Here is a 7,020-nt window from a genome sequence, read left to right as displayed (position 1 = left end):
TATCCATTACGACAAGAGCACCACCCTTGTCTGCCATTTGGAGCATAATTTGATCATCTGCACTTAATCTTCGTAGGATATCTAGCTCATCTTTTCTTAGATTTCCTCGCATCTTAGGGTGTAGGTTGAGCTTGTTAAGGTCATGGCGAATCAAAGATTCAAAAGTGTCCAGAAGTTTATGTGTCACCGGGGACATGAACGTGCTTTTGGGTCTAAACTGCCTCATTTCCGTATCTTCATCTTCTTGTTCCAATTGTGGTGTATCTGTTGTCGGCACTACATTGGTGAAGAAATGTTTTAATCTCAGGTTGCGAAGAAACCGGAAAACTGATACTTCAAGTTCTAGTTTGTTTGTATTATAGATGGGTATGAAGGATGTCCCTTTATTGAGTACCATTTCTTGAGCTCTGGACAATTGTTTTGAGGAGATATTAATCACTAGGGTTTCCCCTTGCTTCTCAAGTTCCGAGCTTCCGCTTCGCGGTCCTTGGCTTCTTTCTCCTTCTCCTTTTCCTTTGTCTCCTTTTCCTTGTCTTTGGCTCCTCCTTGTTTTTTTTGGAGGTCTGGAGGTCTCCCTCCTCCCTGAACCTTGTCTAAAAAAGGAGTAGTCGTTGTTGTTGCACTCGCTCCTTCTCCTGTCCCTGATGTTGTTGGTTCTTGCCTCAATGCCAATGGCTGTCTTGCCGGATCCATGTCATTTTCCGAAACTATAGATTCTTGCGAAGATGAAGCAGGCTTTTGAAAAGGACGCCTTTTGGCGTACACCTCTGCCCAGGTGTAAACCTCATTTAATTTATAATCTATAGTATCTCTCCTAAATTTACGCAATTTTCTTTCTTGAATTTCTTTACCATAAGTATCAAGTTTAGAGTTCAAGTCCTCCAGCGTAAGTCTCCAAAAATCTGCTTCACAACGAGTTGACATGTCTGATTTGATAATATTTATCTCTTCTTCTAACTCCCTGATGGTTTTGGAGAGTTCTTCAATTAATAACAGGATTAAATCCAATGAGCACTTGTTCAGCACAGCCTGCCACTTTTCCATAAATCTTTTGTTATATTGGAATTTATATAACAATAGTTTAATCGGTAATCGTAAACCTCGTGGGATTCTTTGTACCTTGTGATACTGTATGAGTCCTTCTACAAACCCACCGCCAACTACGATCATCCAATCAAGCCCTCGCCTCAATTCCGCACATCCACAGATCCAACATGGGAGGTAGATCCTTCTCCTACTTAGCAGCCAAAACCAGGAATTCTCTCCCCACTCACCTCCGCCTTACACAGAACCACCCCTCCTTCAGAAAGCAGCTTAAAACCTGGCTTTTCGATAAATAATTCCCCCACCATCCCTCAAGCGCCTTGAGACCCTCCGGGTGAGTAGTGCGCTATACAAATTCCTGAACTTGAACTTGACGAACCCCGACACTACATTGCACCTGTGCACCCGCTTCCTGTGGGTGAGGTAACTCAGCAACGGCGGTGTTCCTACACTGGTTCACAGTCTAAAGTTTTGTTGTTCTAGGTCAGTCGGAAGGTTCCTCAAACAGTAACTTTATAACTTTTACGCACCATTGAAATTGCATTGCTGCATGCGTGTGCTTTAACCCCTTCGATGCGGGTGACAAAGCCAGCTCTTCATGGGCGTTACCTGCGCTGCGCGCATGATTAGCTGGCTTTGTCACGTAACCCGCGATTTTCAAATTTCAGCATACAGCGGGAAAACCCGCTAGCGAGCATGCGGTTAAGCGCTGCACCTGAGTCCCGCAGGCCTTTCCCGACTTCTTCACTGTTAGTCCCGAACAGCTCCAGCGATTCCCCAGGCCCTAGGCCTACTTCCTTTCAGCTAGGTGGTTCTTACACCACTATATTAGTATATGGTTTAGGTGGCCCCTAGGGCTCATCCATATAGCGCAGCTTTTGTGTATTTAAACTGTGTTTTGTTTTAACGCATTTGCTTCTATGCTCATAAAGAGTATAGGGGATATTTGTAGTAAATAAATATATATATATTTTCAATATATATCTGTGTGGTGTCCTTTCATTTGGTATTCAAGGGGATTGTGTATGGTAAAACAGCTTGCTTCACATGCCTTTACAGAGTTTAGCCTAGGACTGCTTTGTCCACGCTACTAGGATAGCTGGTCTATAAGGTTGACTTACAACTAATCATCATAAGGGTTGCTTGGCATGGTACAAGGTGATCACTAGAACTACTGAGCATCATATACCAGGCCAACTTCTCACAAATACATGGCTATAGTTTGCAGCAGGGTCTGCCATCATTTGATTACACCTACTGCAAAAGATGTGGTCTGTGACTGCATGGACATGGTGACTTTCAATGGACACACCGGCATCTGGGTATCACTAACACCAGAGACATTGAAACACGGTGGTATGAGCACAAATACAGAGAAAGAAATATGTTTATGATCACATCCAAATACCAATTTGTGTTTGTTCTGTTTGTTTTCTATGTTCCCCTTACAGATGGAGTGAACGATTGCGACAAAGGTCACGTTTAAATAAGGAGCAGCTATCTGCCCTTATCGCAGTACAGTATAGGGAAATTCTCTTAATTGTTTTATTTCCAGGGGGTCAAACCCTGAAGAAAGTCCAAGCACAATTCATGGGGCAGCAATAGACAGAAAATGTTGGCAATAGGGTCCTAGGACCATAATATCCCAAGAGACCCTATAAATAATTTTTAACATAATTGCCAGACCCAAGAATAAAGGGATACTGGGGTCTGACATTGATTTTTAATCTTTATCTTCCTGGTCAAAAACTATCTCACTAAGTGCGCCCTGAAATGTGGTCGAGCCCACCCTGACTTCCAGGCGTTAGCAAGTCCCGATGATGAAGCATGACACCACTAGGTTGTGTGAGGGAATAAACCAACAAAAGGAATTGCTTCCTTCCCCACGCAGCAGTGGTGTTAACACTTCATATAGGGCTTACCACCTGCCTAAAAAAGATACAGGCTGTTCTAGTTAGCCAATTAATTCTCCTGTGGCAAACTAGGCCGAATAGGGAGTACCTTCTGTGACATAGATCTGTAAAACCTGCCACTGTCTTTGGTCTGGAACCATACTCCATTCGAACCTTCTATAGACAACCTGTTTGAGTCCTCTTTGAAAATGTTATATAAATACATAAAATTTGCAAGCCTAAAAAAGAACCATTTTTTTGTAATCAATAGATTGTATTATTAAACCCCAGCCAAAATAGCCAAGTTCGACCCATCCCCAACACCCAAATGCCCAAGGTGTACAATGCCAATCGCTAACAACTTGAACTGGAAATTTTTTGGAAGGGAATCGGTGATACTCTTCAAGATACTGTACAAAGCCAACATCGCTGTTTATCTGTCACTTGTATTCTTCAGGGGGAATCTTACTATATTTGGTACTACTTGGGCGGAGAAAGGTATGTAAAGAGGGGAAAGATCCCCTCCCCCCAAAGTGCGAGGACTGGCTTAAAGCATCTATTGCCATGGCCCGCTTGAACCACGATGAAGAGGAGGTCAGTCTTACAAAGATCTGGCTACCCTTCATATTACTAATGCAACAGAGGAAAATCTGACATACCTAGGGACAATTACATGTGCAGAGCTGAACTCCGATTTCTGTATAAGCACTTTTCCACAGAGATTAGAATTATGAGTGGTGTGATAATTAGCACACCTTTACAGACTCCCTGGATATCCAGTAGGTCACACCTGCAGAAATGTAGCCAGGTTATAGGCCCATTTGAAAAAAGGAGAAATTTGTATGTTAATTATCAATATTATGTTTTGCCTCATTTGCACATTAAAAAGACTGATTAGGAGGCATGTAACTCATGTGGTAAACACCTCCCTCTAGGGTAATAGTATTTACCATGTGTGGAAAATACCTCATAATGATAATGAGGGCCTTAGAATTTCCCATCACATTAACTGAATCAGTGATTGGAAGTGATTATTAGCTGAGAAAATCCAAGTTGTAACTGTAAGCTTCTCCTGTGCCTCCTAGGAAATGCAAGCAATGCAAAGGTAGCACTGGTATATGATGTGAAACTGCTTTCATATGGTGCATTCACTGTGCAATGCCTTTACCACACATCTTTTGTCACACAATGCCTTTGTTACGCATTTCTTTTAACAGACACGTCTTTATCACACGTATGAATTTAAGTATATATCTGCTAAGAGGTGGGTAAGGGTATCAGGTTGTAAAGGTAATCTCAGGCTTTAGTGGTGGGTAAGTATACAGGGTGCTAAAGGTGTTTTTATGGTTTAGGGGTGTTCGTAGTAATATAGTGTGGTAATAGTTTTACAGGTTAGGTGTGGGTAAGTTATTGGGTGGTAAGGGTGTTTTCTTAGGGTTATGGGATGAGTAAGGGTATTGGATGATAAGGATATTGTTACGATTTAGGAGTCGGCAAGGGTATTGAGTTATAAGGTTGTGGTTTAGTTGTGGGTAAGGGTATTGAGTGGTAAAGGTATTTACACGGTTTAAAGGTGAAGGGTGTTTTTAGGTTTTAAGGGTAGGTAACAATATTGGGTGGCAAGGGTGCTTTTAGGGCTTAGTGGTGAGTAAGGGTATTGGGTGGTAAAGTATATTTTCAGGGTTTAGGGGTTGGTAAGGATATTGGTTTGTAAGGGTGTTTTTCGGATTTAAGGATGGTGACTTTATGGTTGATAAGGGAATATATGTATATATATATGCTCACGTGAGCAAGGTGCTAGGAGCACTGAAACGCGTAGATCGTGTTGTTTTCATTACTGAAGAGATCTGAATAAATCATTTTGTGGAACTCAGAGGGAGTGCGCCCATTACTTTTGTCCGAGTGGCGAAGGAGTGTTAAATATATATATATATATATATATATATATATATATATATATATATATATATATATATATATATATATTACCTACTGGCGGTCGCCAGTAGGTAGTTATAGTTAGGATAATTTTCAATGTTAAATCTCAACATTCTATTTTGAATAACTTTGGCGCCGGTTGACGAATCTGCCTGAAATTTTCAGGAAAATGGTCTCATGGCGGTCCGGTCCTTCCCTGAAAGTTTGGGGGGGATTCGTCAAGCGGGGGCTGAGATAAAAGGGGGGTCCCAAAACGCGTTTTCCCCATGTTAATTTCCATAGGGCGGTCGATTTCACTTTTAGCCCGAACGGCTGAATGGATTTCCACCAAACTTGGCAAAATTGTAGGGACTGGTAGCCCGATGTGCCTTTGCTATGTCTCAAGATATGTGCTCCAGTGGATTTTGAGTAATTTAGGTTCAAAAAAATATATATATCTATAGGCGCTCTTCCGTGCGCGCACCGGAGTGCGCTCCAGGCGCGACACGCGACTTGCGCGCAGGAAGCTGATTGGATCTCAGTTGTCTGTAAACATTCTAAACAGTGCGGAGCGGCCGCCATCTTGTGTCTCGGTAAAATCGAGACACAAGGGGTTTGAAAAAAAAAGGGGCAAATGACCATAAGGGGGAAGAGTAGACCCCCTCTGACCCCCTAGGTTTGATGTAGGGACTAAAATAGGGTCCTGCAGGGCATTAAAAAATTTTTTTCGTTTTGCGCGGGGGAAGCGCATGGTACGCGCACCGGCGAAGCACGGGGAAAATCCAGGACCATATTTATGAAGGCCTTGCGCTGTTAGTTTTGCGCTTCCTGTGCGTCAATTTTTGTGACGCACCAGCGGTGTAAAAAAATGCGCATTGTTATGCAATATTTAAAAAGTGACGCATCTATCTAGATGCGTCACTTTTTAAATATAGTGCAACGAGGTACATTTTATTACACTGCTGGTGTTATGCGTCACTTTTCTGTGCGCACTCCTTATGACATTCCAGATGTGTCATATTTAATGTATGACGAATCATGTTGCAAGGAGTTACAGATACGTCAGTATTTCTGACATATCTGTAAACATAAAAGTGATGCGAGGCAGGTGCAAGATTTTGACGCAACAGCATCCTAAAAGTGACGCAGAGAAATCTTATAGATTTCAGTACGTCGTTATTACCAAGCTTTTTGCGGGGGAATGCCCCCTTTGCATACATTATACCTGATGCAGATACAATATGGCGCAGAGTTTTAAAAAGTGACCCATGTACCTAGATGCGTCACTTTTTAAAAATAGCGTCAGGTATAATGCATGCAGAGGGGGTGTTCTCCCGCAAAAAGCTTTGTAATAGCGACGCAGTGAAATCTTTGAGATTTCACTGCGTCAGTTTTAGGATGCTGTTGCGTCAAAATCTTGTGCCTGCTTTACAGCAGGTGTTAGACTGAGGCAAGACCTTTCATATGCTGCTTTCCCCATTTGAAAGGACACATTACTGGAGTTGCGTCACTTTTGTGACGCACTCCAGCAATGCGTTACTTGGAATGTCATAAGGAGTGCGCACAGAAAAGTGACGCATTGCACCAGTAGTGTAAAAAAATGTGCCTCGTTGCGTTATATTTAAAAAGTGAGGTATCTAGGTAGATGGGTCACTTTTTAAAATCAAGCGCCACATTATATCTGCGTGAGGTATAATGCATGCAGAGGGGGTGTTCTCCCACTAAAAGCTTTGTAATAGCGACGCAGTTAAATGTTTGAGATTTCACTGCGTCACTTTTAGGATGCTGTTGCATCCTTTAAATATAGTGCAACGAGGCACATTTTATTACACTGCTGGTGTGATGCGTCACTTTTCTGTCCACAGTCCTTATGACATTCCAGATGTGTCATATTTAATGTATGACGAATCATGTTGCAAGGAGTTACAGATACGTCAGTATTTCTGACATATGTGTAAACATAAAAGTGATGCGAGGCCGGCGCAAGATTTTGACGCAATAGCATCCTAAAAGTGACGCAGGGAAATCTCATAGATTTCAGTACGTTGTTATTACCAAGCTTTTTGCGAGGGATTGCCCCCTCTGCATACATTATACCTGATGCAGATACAATATGGCGCAGAGTTTTAAAAAGTGACCCATGTACCTAGATGCGTCACTTTTTAAA

The sequence above is a fragment of the Lissotriton vulgaris genome, unplaced genomic scaffold (assembly GCF_964263255.1).
Source record: "Lissotriton vulgaris unplaced genomic scaffold, aLisVul1.2 SCAFFOLD_2231, whole genome shotgun sequence".
Lineage (NCBI taxonomy): Eukaryota > Metazoa > Chordata > Amphibia > Caudata > Salamandridae > Lissotriton > Lissotriton vulgaris.
Note: the sequence above shows the minus strand (reverse complement) of the source record.